This window comes from Felis catus, chromosome A3 (genome assembly GCF_018350175.1).
Source record: "Felis catus isolate Fca126 chromosome A3, F.catus_Fca126_mat1.0, whole genome shotgun sequence".
In the NCBI taxonomy this organism is placed as follows: domain Eukaryota; kingdom Metazoa; phylum Chordata; class Mammalia; order Carnivora; family Felidae; genus Felis; species Felis catus.
The window spans coordinates 9,424,538-9,438,582 of record NC_058370.1 but is presented as its reverse complement, the minus strand read 5'-3'; the positions used below and the strand labels follow the sequence as shown (position 1 = coordinate 9,438,582).

Sequence of the window (14,045 nt, the reverse complement as noted above, 5' to 3'; positions counted from 1 at the left end):
GTAGAAAAGTACTTCTATTGTTACCAGCTTTATCTGAACGTGGTAATGTTAATAATATTGAGAATTACTTGTTTGAGGCCTCTCTCTCTTCCACAATAAATTTTGGAAAGTCAGGCTCTATCTAGTATTTTGGGAGAGTAGTCATTAAAATGACTTTCAAAAGTGAAGGGAGCCATGCTTCTTTAGAAAGAAAATTGAAGATGTTAAGATAATACATGTCAACTTCATCCCTTGGTGAGGGTTTTGTGAATCAGCCACTTCCTGGCATTTTCATTATGAAGGAGGGATTGTAAGCCCCTGGCCTCCTGCTTTGCGGAGACTCTGTGATGCAGGAAAATGGTTGGGAATGGACAGGTTTGTGTTGATGCCATTGACACCTTCATCCCAAACAGGAGTTCACGTGTGCATGCTTGAGATTGGGTTAGGGTTCCCAGTTCCTTTTTCTTTTCTTTTTCTTTTTTTTAAAGTGTGTTTGTTTGTTTATTTATTGAGAGAACACGCACGCATCAGTGCGAGTGGGGGAGGGACAGAGAGAGAGAGAATCCCAAGCAGGCTCTGCACTGTCAGTGCAGAGCCCGAGTTAGGACTGGAACCCACGAACTGCAAGATCATGACCTGAGCCAGAACCAAGAGTCAGACACTTAGCCAACCAACTGAGCCACCCAGGTGCCCCCCCACCCCCACCCCCAGTTCATTTTATAGCCAGAAGAGGGAACAATGTAAGGTTTCTTCATTTGTGTGCGAGGCAGACCTGGCTTCTGGTCTTCTGTGGTTTAAATATTTCCTGACCTTCTTGCCTCGTACCCTCACCACCCCTATCAATTCCTTATTTGTCTTTTGTCCTATGTCCTCAAGACCTTGCCCTCTGGTGCGATTAACTCTGATCAGCGAACTGGCGACAGGGTTTTATGAACACTCCCTTCCTCGGCTATCCTGCATGCCCCACCCAGGCACAGGGCAGGTCTCCGCCATATGATTGGAATTCATTTGCCCTGCTCTCATCCATCCAGTGATGGGGACTCTCCAGGTCCAATCTGTGTTGCCCAACTATCAACTCAAGAGGCAGCGCATCATCTCAATCGCTTGTTTGTGAACTGGGGAGCTGCTTGATGACGCCATGTTCGTTGTATTGCAAGTTGCTTCATTTCACAGCATCGACCTCGTGGTAATCATAAAAGTTTGGCAACATGAAGAGAATTATCCCATCAGGAAAAGGAAAGGAATAGCTGTTTTAATCCAATGAATGACTAATGGTGGAAATTTCAAACCAATTCCAGATTTTTTTTTTTTTTTTTTTGGCAAATGCCTAGTTGTCTCTGGTTGCAGAATCACTGTTTCTTCCCTCCCTCTTTCCCTGCCTTCTCCTCTTTCCCCTGCTCTTCTGCATCTCCCTGGGGTCCCTCTCCCTCTTTCCTCCCCTGCCTGCCTTCTCCGCTCCCTCTTTTTCTCAAGACTCGCGTCATTTCTGACTCTGTAGCAGGATAGTGTTGTCGTTTAAAGAATAAGAGGACTTAGGATTTGAAACTCAAAGCCCCTGGATGATGAACGACCTTGAATGGGTGGTTTAAACTCTCTGAGTATCCTTGGGGATTATCCACCCAACTCATGGATATGGAGCTAAAACTCAAAGAGGTTGAACAGATTGCTGAATGTGGCCCACTGGGAAGTGGACACGCTAGACTTTGAACACAGCCCTTGTGGGACCAGATTCCGTCTCTCAGTCAGCATTCTATAATGAAGATGAGGTGAGGGTGATGCATACTAAAGACCTGGACCCTCCACAGACAGTACCTAATCCACATCGGAACCAGGTACTTTCTCCACCATGGCGTGTTTGCAGATGTGCTTCCATGCCACCCATCTTGTCCTTCCCATACTTGGTGTTTCCTGAGCCTCTTTATTCCTTCCTGAAAGTCCTCTTGATCGGGTGAATCTCTACCGCATGGGCACTGTCCTCAAGGACTGCTGGCAGAGCACAGGAGATGGGGTCCGTGGGACTGTAAGACCACCACTTTGTTTTCACTGTGATGTTTCCACTTTACTCTATGATCTAGTGGGGTCCCTTATAAAATTTTACTCAAAGAAAGCCATCTGCTTCTCATACGGCCCTCACCCCCACCCATGCATATTTGCAAATCATTATCTTTAGCCAGCCCTTCCAAACTACTCAGTACAAATCTGAGGACGTAGAGGTAAGGAGAGGAAGACAGTAGGATTTGAGAAATAGAAGGCATGTCCCATGATGTAGGCAGGGAACTCAAACCGGGGCCTGGCACTGATGCTGGGCAGGAGTGGACAGGCAGAAGCAGGCTGAATAAATTGTCCTCAGTGGCAGGATGGCGATTCCAGAAGGATCTTGATACTAATACCTGTCACCTGCCAGACAGAGGTTATCATTTTGCTTCTTGGGAAGTGTCTTTCCTCTCTGCTAATCTGGCTGTGTCAGTGGGTAACACTTTGTTGTTGTTGTTGTTATTCTTTACACACTGGAATGTGGGTTGTATTTTGACCAAAACAACAAAGCAAAAACCTCTAAGCTGTGCTGAAATAGTAGTAATTACAACTAAACCATCACTGCAGTGGTCCCTTACCTCACCACCATTGTTCTCCATGCCCTCAGGCCGTCTTGATTTTGGACAATTGCTTGAGTAGGGCTCTCTGTGGCCCCCACTGAGCTCTCTCACACACCCATGAGACAAAGTGCTCACAGTGTTAACCAACACTTGCTCTTCCTTTGGCAAGCTGAGCTCAATTCTAGGCTCTCACTTACCATGTTAATTTAAACAAGTCAGATTTCCCCCTCTCACATGACAAGAAGTCTGAACCCAGGTGGTTGCTGACCCTGGCTCAGTATTCAAGGATATCTGGGGTTGGGCTCAGAATTTCTGAGATGATCTTCCCTTTCCCAGTCTTGATGTGAAGACGGTGGCCATGGCTCTAGGCAGGACACCCTCATTCAAGGCAGCAGGAGGGAGAAGGGCCTCTCCTATTATCAGTGTAAACTGTACTCTGTTCCACTAGATAGTGGGCATCCTTTATACTCCCTTGTTGCAGCTGACAGATTTGCCATAAGTATATGTGTCCCTCGGTGTAGCAAAGCTCAATTTTACACTTTGGTCAACATTTAGCAGCCTATTTATGCCCAGAACATCACTGGAGAACCACTTTTTTATATTGGCGGTGGTATTTCTTATTGTCCAGAAAGTGGAAGTGGAGTGATATATATATATACACACATACATATGCATACATATATATACATATATGTATATATGTGTATATATGTATATATATGTATATGTATGTATATATATACATATATATGTATATGTGTATATATGTGTATATATATATATGTATATATATGTATGTATATGTATATATATATGTATACGTATATATATATACATATACGTATACGTATACATACGTATACGTATACGTATACGTATATATGTATACGTATATATATATATATATACACACATACATATATATATATATATATATATATATATATATACACACACACACATACACAAAACCAAAATGCACAAACAAAAGACCAGGGAAGGCCAGGCAAGCCTGGGGTTGCATCCCAAGTTTGCAAGTCTTTGCACAAGTGGGCCCCTGTTGACTGCTGTGGTCTCAGTTCTTATGTTCCTGCAGTTCAGTGCTATCTTGCCACACTGACTGCCTCCTGCCCAAGCTTGTTCCTAATGTACAGTCTTTCTTTATGCCTGCATCCCCATGGCCGGGAAGGTGCTTCCCTAGACTAACGTGACTGCCGCTCCAGCGTTCATTCTCAACTGAAATGTCCCCTCCTCTTGGAAGCCTTCTGTGACTATACCAGCTGTATTTGCCCAGTCCTAACTCTCTCTCAGTTACACTGCTCTGAGTGATCACCTTCCCATGACACTTCCACCATCTGAAATTGTCTTCCTTATTTGCTCCTTTTCTCTCAGTCATTCCTGGGACCTCAGCTCAATGACCCCGGGGACAGTATCTGTCCTTTTCACCACTTACCTAGAGCACTTTGACGAACAACTAAGCAGGTGTTGAATACATGAGAAAATGAAAAAAAACAGGTGTCATCAGGGAGAAGGCCCGGGTTTTCGGTGATTTCAGGGAGAGCGAATGACTTACCGGAGAACAGAATTTCTTCATGAAAATATGCAATACCCACAAGCCATGAGAATGTGACAGAGGTCTTAGGTTAACCCATTCTTCTATGTGTGCCAGTCAGAACACGCATAATATGATCTCTTTTGCAGATGTGGGTGGTACCAGCCTATTATTTCAGGGTCCTTGATGCAGCCATTTGAGCTGTTCTTGGCAGCTATTTTATGCATTCATGATTTAGGGCAGAATGACAAAGCCATCTATATATAAAGGGGAAAAAAAAAATCCTCCAATGCTCTTCCGTGTATTGTCTTCCAAGAGAACCTTCAGTTCTCGCTATCTGCCAAATACGAGCCGGTGCCAGAGAGCTGTAGAAAGCGAAACCTGAAAAGAAGCAATGGACAGAAAGATCAGGAGAGGTAGCATTTCCTGAGCGCGGTGCTGTAGGCACAAGCTTGTGCCCACTTTGCACTTTTTGATGAACGCAACACAGGGCTTTTCATTGAAAATCCAAATGAGATGGCAAGCCATCTTACCTCCAGAGGGGACTGTCTGACAGACTGATATTTTTCCAATCACTAAACCTTTAAGTATTTGCCACAAGTCAAATGGCCTCCTGACAGTTTTGTTCCCTGAACCACTGTCCACTTCAGTCCTTTTCCACGAAGAATGTGTTCTTTGTGCCCCTGCCAGTGTGCCAGAAACAAGGCGGCATGTCCCCTGCATTGGAGCAACAGCAAAGATTGTTGGCCACCTTGGCAGGCCTGAAGTTATTGTCTATAAATCTAGGAGCTCATTAGCGTTTGGTGTCCTTCCTGTTTTAAAATGATGGTGCCACAGGTGAGTAGCCTTGCGAGTGTCCACAGGTAGTAAGAAGATGAAGCAAAATAACACCGTGGACCTTGATTTCATTTGCCACGTCAAGGCAGAGAGTTCCTAAGGCAGGAGCATTGCTTAGGTAGAAGACCCAGTGGGACACGTGGCCAGGTGGAGACCTCTGGCTTTTCTCTCGTCTCCTCAGAGACTAGGAATATATAATTGCCCAGAGGAGAGAAAACAAAAGGAAACAAAAGACAGTCCCTCGACTATGGTTGCAAGAACATTCTATTGAAGTTGCCTGACAAATGGGTTCCTAGAATGAGAGCATACATGATAAAAATGGCAGGTGTGAACACATTTCTTCACAGATCCTCAAACACGAGGTCATACAGATTTGAACTCTAAAAGCTTAAAAAACGTACAGTTCTGAGAATGTGATTTTTTAACCCTCCTTCAAAGATCTCCGTGTGTGATTTTCTAGCCTAGGGGGAGAAAAAAAGGAGACGTTGCTTTACCAACTGCAGAGTCTTCTGGTGATTTGATGACGGAAACGAAACGCTATTTGTAGGCTCTCCCCCCTCTCCCCGCCCCCTTAAAAGAGAAAAAAGGATAAAACTCAATTTCCCAATAAGCACCAGTGGAGAAAAGGTGGTGAAGGAGGGCGCAGAACACAGAGAGGCCATTTTATTTTCTTAGCCACCTGTTCTCAGTTCCCATTTTTCTTCCAATGAAAACTCCAGTCAGGTTGTATTTTGATGCCTGTCACTCCACATTCATCAGGTGACAGGACTGTTCTAAACTAATACGTTTAGCTCTGGACGTGTAGCCTGAAGAAGGTGCCAGAACCGGAGAGCTCTTTCTGTTTACGCTGGCACTGGGGCTCAGGACCTCACCTAATGGCACCCCAATTCTGTATGCACCGTTTTGCTTGCTTCATTTCATCTGGCAAAGTCAATATAAGAATTAATAATAGCTTTCCAATCTACAAATAAAAGTATGCCACTTTAAATTTTTGGCAGTGAGCTGGCATTTTGTCATTTAATCATTTCACATCATTACACTGCAATATGGAATGTAATGACATGACACTCGTAAATGACAAACACTTGGTCTCTCCTGTACGGGAAGAAATAATGTAATAGGAAGCAAATTATATCCTTAAAGGTTGCCGGAGTTTCACTCCCACAATTTGGGATTAAGATACTGAGCAGATGCAAGGTGAAGAAGAGGAGAATCTCTCCTACAGATGTCCTGGGTGAGACGTAACATGACAAGTGGCTTGTCTCCGTCCAGAAGTGGATGGGACATTCCTAATATTGTCACCAGGTGCCCACGCAGCAAGCTGTGCACAGGATGTGTTTTGGGTTTTCAAGGACTAGCTGAAATGGGGACGAGGAAGGAAACTGTGGTTGACAAGTGTCACTTTTTCATTTTTACAATTCTGTTGCCATTCGCTAATACTAATCAGCCCCTGCTTAGCAGTTGTCCAAATATCACATTAGGTACTACGTGGCTAATGCATGTCCTACAAAATGACCACCCCCAGTTAATACCGCTCATCCTTGGGAAAGTTCCTCCCTTGCAGGGCAGCAAACCAGATTTCTTCTTCCCGTAATATCGGAAAGGCACCTCAACAAAGCTCATGATGTCCTAGCACAAACTTGTTTCTTCCCTAGTGTTCACTCGCTGGACAAACGACCCCAACCTTCCAATACTGTATGCCAAAACCTTAAGAGGCAGCCTGAACCATTTTCTCCCCCTGAATTCCCTCTCTGGTCCTCCTAGAGATGAGAGGCAGCATGTCGCACACTGGTTCAACAAGGACTTCAACCCACCAGGAGAGATACCAGCTGTAACTGGTCTGCCCCCAATGGGACCTACTGGTCAAATCCTTCACCTTACCTGTTTGGTTCAGCTTCCAAGTAACACTCCTCCTTGTACCTCTCAGTCTTCAGGAGACCCCCCTGGCCTGAGTTCTTTCCTCTCTAACCTGGACAGCCACCTGAGTTTATTCTCTCCCACCACATTGCGTACAACCTCCCAATTCATTCTCCAAACTGCAGCGTGAGACCTCTGCACGGGGCAGATATAATCTTTCACTTGGCTGCTCAAAGTTCAGCAATGAACTTCTGCTGATCAAGAGCAGCCGGCTTCATGGGATCTACGCACAGCATGTAAATTTTACCAACATGGCCTCCCGATGCACACCCCGCCCTGTGTTTCCTGTGTTCCAAACCCGCTGCCTTTTGGGTTTTCCCCAGAATCTTTAACTTATGGACTCCAATAGGTCCATTTTTCTGGGACTCTCTCCCCCCTACTTCATCTAGTTGACTTGTATTTATGTTTCAGTTCTCAGTTCAAGTGTCATCCTCGGGGAGGCAGAACATGGTATGGGTCATGTCCCATGGTTGTCACTCTCTTAGAACCTTTGAAGCATATAATCTCAGTTTGTAGCTACACATTCAATGATATAATTATTTAGTTGGCGTCATCCTACCGTTAGACACATTCCAAGATGGCAGGCACCATACTTATTTTTGCTCGTTATTATATTTCCAGCTTTAGCAGAAAACCTGGCCTATAGCAGTTGCTTATCCATTCAGTCAACAAATATGAAATATCTGTTAAAGGCATAAATCAGCAGAGGGTCTGAGGTCTTTTCCAGACCATTTGGGCACTACCCTTGCTGTGCAGCTCCACAGTCTTGCTCTTCTGCTGGAAAATGTGATTTGCAAACTAATTTTAAACTGAAAATGGATTCTTCTATCATAAAGAGAGGTCGGAGCCATGACACTAAATCCATCATCCTGTTAAGGAAAGTTTGTGATCATCTCACCTCCAATCTTTGTTATTAAAAACTTCACGCCAGGGTCAAGTGAATTCTATGAAGGCACAGGAGCTAAGGACCCTTTGTGTGTGATGAGGAGAGGAAACTAACCCAAAAAGTATTGCTGAACTCTGAAAATATAAGGCACTTCTCAAAGCAAGTTACTTAGTGGAAAACCTTCACTGGGTCCTTGCCATGTGCATCACAGTGATGATTCAGGACCAGGGGCGATGGTCATTGAGGAAGCTACAAACTGAGAGTATATGCTTCAAAGGTCCTAAGAGAGTGACAACCACAGACATGACCCATATCCTGATCCCCTGGAGATAACGCGTGACCTGACAACTAAAATAGGTGTCACCTGGATGAAGCGGAGGGAGAGTGTTGCCCCCCAGGGGATATTTGGCAACATCGGAAGACATTTTGGTTGACATGACTGGGTGGGGGGATGGTCCTGGCATCCTAACCCCTCAAAGCTGGGGATGCTGCTAAATATCCTACAAAGCACAAGACAGTCCCCTGAACACAATTATGTGGCCCCAAATGCTAAATCTGCTGAGGCCGAGACACCCTGGTGTAGAGCATTTAGAAACCTGGCATCTGAGTCCTAATGATTCAGTGAGGAGCTCCTCTGCAGGGAGGCCACAGAAAAGACTCTCTGTCAGTATAGTCGTGGCCTCTTCCAATCTCCATATAACAGACCTATGAAAAGGCAGGAACCACGGGAAAGGGACATACAAGAAAAAGGCTGGGAGCAGAGAATGCTTTGTAAATATTAACCCAGCTGTAGAGGCCACATGTATCTTTGCATTATGACCTGATAAGGGTTTTGAGAGCTTGCCAACTATACATTCAAGAAAAACACAGAAAAAAGTGAGCTGATGACATCCCTGATGCAATTTCCCTTTAAGCACAGCCTCATAAATACCGACCATAGAGTCCCACTGAACTTACTGGAAATTTCCCCAAAACCTTGGAAAATAGACAAGCGCAGGTGGTAAGATATTTACTGAAATGAACTGTCTGTGAATGAAAAATATGTGAGCAAAATAGATATTTTATCTGTCATTTTGTTCACAGAAAGAGATCCATTAAGTTTCTCCGTTTCATTCTGTTCCTGTTTGGTCTGAAAGAAGCACTTAAAACTAGGTCTTCATTTTCCTTTTTAAAAAAATCAGTAGGGAAAATGAGGGACTCAGTACTCCCCACGCCCCCCCCCCCCGCCCAAAAAAAAAAAACGGTAATTTTTTTTAAAACCTTGGAAGCAAGTTCTGGAAATACCAAAAGATGTCTCATTGCTGATGCTAATCTTGTAGGTGATATGAAAAGAAGAAGCAAGTTGCTGGCCAGAGAGAGCTTTAAAGTCCATTGACCCTTTCTAGGCAAGTAGAGTGGGTCACTGTAAATCCGCATTCTTAATAAGCCAGAAAGTTCTGCAGTGGATTAATATTAAGAAATAATCTATAAATATTTACTGAGCAATCTCTATCTGCAAAGCACTCTTCCTAACCTAAAGGAGATAAAGAGATGAGTAAATTATGATCTTTGACCTCAAAGAACTCCACTCTATATTTAAAGAAGGAGCAGTTAAACATGGGAAGTTAAATTATAATACTATCAATTCAATTTTTTTAAATCTCCATACAACTTAAATTGAAATTAAAATTTTAGTCCCTTGGTCACACTGGTCACATTTCAAGTGCTCAGTGCCCACATGTGGCTCCTGGCTACCATATTGGCTCACACAGATGCAGCGACATTTCCATCTTTGCACAAAGTTCTACCGAAGTTCCATTCTAGAGTGCAACTTTAGTTTTTTCCTAAAAAAATAAAATCTGATGTTTAACCAGTCCTCACAAAGCTTTGATATTGGTCAGACCTGAGTTCCATCTCTGGCTTTGCCATCTGCTATGCACTTGACCTGAGCCATGTCTCTTAACCTATCTAAGCTCCTCTGTGCTCATCTTTAAGAGAGAGAATAGTAACACTTACCTCCCATCTGTAGTAAGAATTAAATGAGATATTACACACAGAGCATTCGATCACAGGCACGTACTCAATCAAGTATTGCTATTTTTGTTATTGTCAACCTTTTGCACTCACCAGTGTGGCAAAGATAAGTATGACCACCCACCAGTCCTTTCCCTCCCCTACCATTCTCTGTGCCTTGTCAGTGAGGCAGATGATGTGACTGAAATTGCTGTTGGGAGTGAAACATGTCAAGGAGTCACTCTGGACTGAGAGATGCAAAGTCCCTGTGGGATTCCCCACGCTCTCTCGTTCCTTTAGATGGTGAGCAGAAAGGCCACGGGTTAGGTGGCCAGAGTCACAGGGTCGGGATGATTTGTACCCACAGAGTCACACAGCCGGGAGGTGCTCTACCTTCAGGGGACTTTGTATGAATAAGAAATGAACTGTATGGGCTAAGCCACTGAGAGTTAAAGGTGATTGTCTACACTGGAAGGGCTGACCGCATTTGAGGCAATGGGGTCGGTGAAGACCTACCTTCATCCACCCAGTCCTTCTCACTTAGACCTATGGAATCTGAGTAATATTTTGTTATATTAGTTGATGTGCTTTTTATTCGGGGACTTGCCTTTCTATCTTCAGCCAAGCTAGGCGGGGAGGCCGTCACTCCTCAGAGAAATGTGAAAATAGGAGAAATAAAGAGAATAATCTTTGAGTTTCACAATTCTGGACATTTGAGTATCTGAAAACCTTAGTGTTTGTTTATTTTTGAGAGAGAGTGCAAACGGATGGGGGGTACAGAGAGAGGGGGAGACGTAGAATCTGAAACGGGTCACCCAGGTGCCCCTGAGTATCTGAAAATCTTAATTTAAGATGCATGAAGTTATGTGATAACTAGTTCATGGGAAGCATGGCTCAAGAGGCAGGTTACCTCATTCTCTGATTAGTTTTAGACTCCCCCCATCCCAGGCTTGTGATGGGAAAGAGAAGGGAGTGGCAAAAGAATTATGGGTCCCCCAGGAAGAAGTTTGAGTCGCAGTGTTGCTACCTAGAATCTGAGGGACCATTGGCAAATTCCATAAGCTCTCTGAATCTCAGCCTCCTTGGCTGAAAAGCAGAGAGTGAGGGCAGCTCAGAAAATTCTTATGATGCTAGATGATGTCGGTGTAGACCATCATGCAAATGTTATGGTAGAAATGTTCTATATCTGCGTGGTCCAGTGTGACAACCACCCGGCCGAACGTGCTTATTGAACACCTGAAACGTGGCTCGTGCAACTGAGGAACAGAATTTCAGGTTTCAGTTAATTCTAATTCAGTTTCGTGGCTGCACACGGCTAGTGGCTACCTTCTTAAGACTGCGCAGGTCTGAGACATCCTGGTGTCTTTGCCCTGTGAATATCTCGGAACGTCGACCCGCGATTATAACTCGATTGAGGAACCACGAACTGGCAACGATTCTTCCAGCCAGCAGCAAAAAGGCTTGATGTAAAAGTTAATTTGTTATTGAAACCTAACATTCCTTTCACACTTGGGTTGTGAATCTTCTGCAGCGCCTTGAGATAGGGACCCGTTTCTTTCTGAGAGCGATCTGGAGCCTGAATAAATTAAACTGCTGGCTGTATTCCTCAGTATCAGGCTTCACACGGGTAACTTCCACATGAGTCAGGAAAGCTGTTCATAAGGCCGCCTGACTGGTTGTGAAGGAGGGGTCACTTCTGGAGATAACATATGGCCTCATCGGTCACAGCGTGGAGCGATCTGCTCACATCCACCACCAGGTGCCCAGTGGGGTTCTGGCTCTTTTGATTTAATTGTTGCCCTCTCCCTGCATCTGAATCCTCCTTCCATTGGCTCACTCCCTTAGACAGACCTGGGGCTGAGAGTATCCGTCTACTAGGCGTCCCTCTTACAGGAAAGGGAGAATGGGACAGTGACAAAGAGAGAGACGCACATGTGCTTATGCTTCTGAGTCCCCCCAACCATTTGATGAAAATGGTTCACACAATGGAGAGGCAGTGTCACCTCTACTCACTGTCACCGTTCAGTGTGTCTGTCTTGACACAGACACATTAGAGCAGGCAGGGAAATGGCCTCCTCCCTCGGAGGCCCCCAATTCCCTGTGTCTCCAGACTGGGCACTCTCTTCCCCTGTCATCAGTCACATGGTTCCCGAGGCCCCGCCCCTTCCAGGAAGTCTTTCCGCAACAGAGGAGCGAAGAAGCAGCCGCCTTCCCCCTCCCACGCCCCTGTTTGTGTTTATGGCAGATAACAGCAATTAATTCTCTTATCTACCAAATAAATTAGATCCTTGTATTTGTCTCCATCCATGCTCTTTGAGAGCTCCCAGAGAGAAGGAGTCTATTTGTAAAGTCTCTGTGTGCAGCACTCCATTAGATAAGTGGATCACATCGTCATTTTTCTTACCCCAGCACTCCTGATGGATTATGTCCGTTTACAGTGATACACGCTGATTTCTGATGCCCATCCCTCCACCCTCCCCCTCCCCCAAATAGATAATCTGCAGCTGAATAAAAAAGGCTGTTTTTTAACATGGTGTTTGTAAAGGTGCATTATAACAAGTAAGGATACGGCCCAAGCATGGAAGGCTTAGGGTCATAAATCATTTCCCTGTGCCAGCTCTTTAACCACTTACCCTTTTCTACCAATGAAGAAAGTGTATCAGGCTAATTGTATGATATGTAGATTTCTATTTCAATAAAGCTGTGAGAGAGAGAGAGAGAGAGAGGAAGAAAAGGAGAGGGAGGGAGGGAGGAAAGAAGAGAGGGAGAGACAAGAAAGAAAGAGAAAGAAAGAAAGGAAAGAAAGAAAAAGAGAAAGAGAAAAAGAGGGAGGGAGGAAGGAAGGGGTAAAGAAAGAAAGAGTTGATCATGTCATGTGTATGAACTTATAAACTCAAATTTATAAAAATTGCAAACTATACAAAATTGGCACGGACAATTTGTAAAACTTGAAATGTACAAACTTCAGGATTTGGGTAGCAGTAATGCATTATTTGCCACAGGCTTTATGAATGTGTTATGGTAGTATGTCTCAGAAAATAAAGAACTATAACTGAAGAAAATAAATCCGTCCTTCTGCATTATAAGATCTTGAGGTCTGAGGTGGATTTTTATAACTCTTTCATCCTCCCAAACCTGGTAAAGTTCATGGTGCGAACATAACTATTTAGTAAATGTCTGTTGAGCTGGTATGAACTCCACTAAGTTGCTAACGTTGTTCCTTGCCTATTGTATGAAACATGATGCATTTGTCTCATTCCAAGAGAGATGGGTACTGTTCCCATTTTAAAGATAAGGAAACTGAGTTGCAGAGAGATTAAGGCACCTGTCCTTTGTTTTAAAACTTGTATTTGGGGGAATTGAGATTGATTCCAGTATTAACGACACTCAAATCTACATACTTCCGCTATGCCTCACAAGCTCCGTGAGAGCTTTGCTCTGAGTTTGCATACAAGTCTTTCTGGGGCTTTCTGGCCCCTAATGCCCATTATAGGTATTTGCGTGTTTAGGGAAGTAAGAGCTTTCAAGAAGAGTCCTGATACCCCACAGAGGGGATTTTGTTGATCCTGTTTTCATCAAAATGAGTTCTGTGTTTACCCAAAGGCTGTCGCCTTTCTAGACTGTTGGCCTATAAAAATGAGTGTGTTGACCTCTCAAAGTACTTAATTTTACCTCAGTTACTTGCTCTCTTATTTCCGAGACTCCTTTTATATATTTAATCACCATTTCGATGTGTCAAATGCCCTGGATGAAAAATAATTAATCAGGCAAATGAAGAAAATAAAATTATTTCATCGCTATTGGTGGTAATTAAACGGCTGAGGTCTCACGGCTGCACAACGTGTGTGTGTGGTACGCCTTGCCTCCCTTTTCCTCCCAGGTGCAAATAACTTTATCCGGGGGAAGCTGATTACACAATCAATACATGCTTATTAGTTTTTAAAAAATACAGAAATATATAGAGTAGAAAGATGACGTCTTTGCCCATAAATTCCCCTGCCTGCCCCCATCTGGGGGGAAAAAAAAAACAAACCAAAAAACTGTGAGCAATTTATGTATATACATGTCCATCTTGGGTTTTCATTCGTACGTACTGTAAGGATATGGAACTAGCATTTTGATAAACTTGGCCTTTTCATCGAAAATATATCTTGAATATGTTAAATATACCTCCGGCATCCTATAGATACAGGCACACACATTTGTACCCATGTGCTTGTGTGTATACACGTGTGTACGTAGGTGCATGCAGATGTGTATGTATTTAAAAATACATGTGCACACATAG

The 14,045-nt window shown here is 43.8% G+C and overlaps 1 long non-coding RNA gene across 5 annotated transcripts in view; it reads left to right on the top strand.

Moving 5' to 3' along the window:
* Window positions 1–14,045, top strand: part of LOC111559754 — a 496,575-nt gene that overhangs the window by 384,055 nt on the left and 98,475 nt on the right. The gene's annotated exons all lie outside the window — the stretch shown is intronic.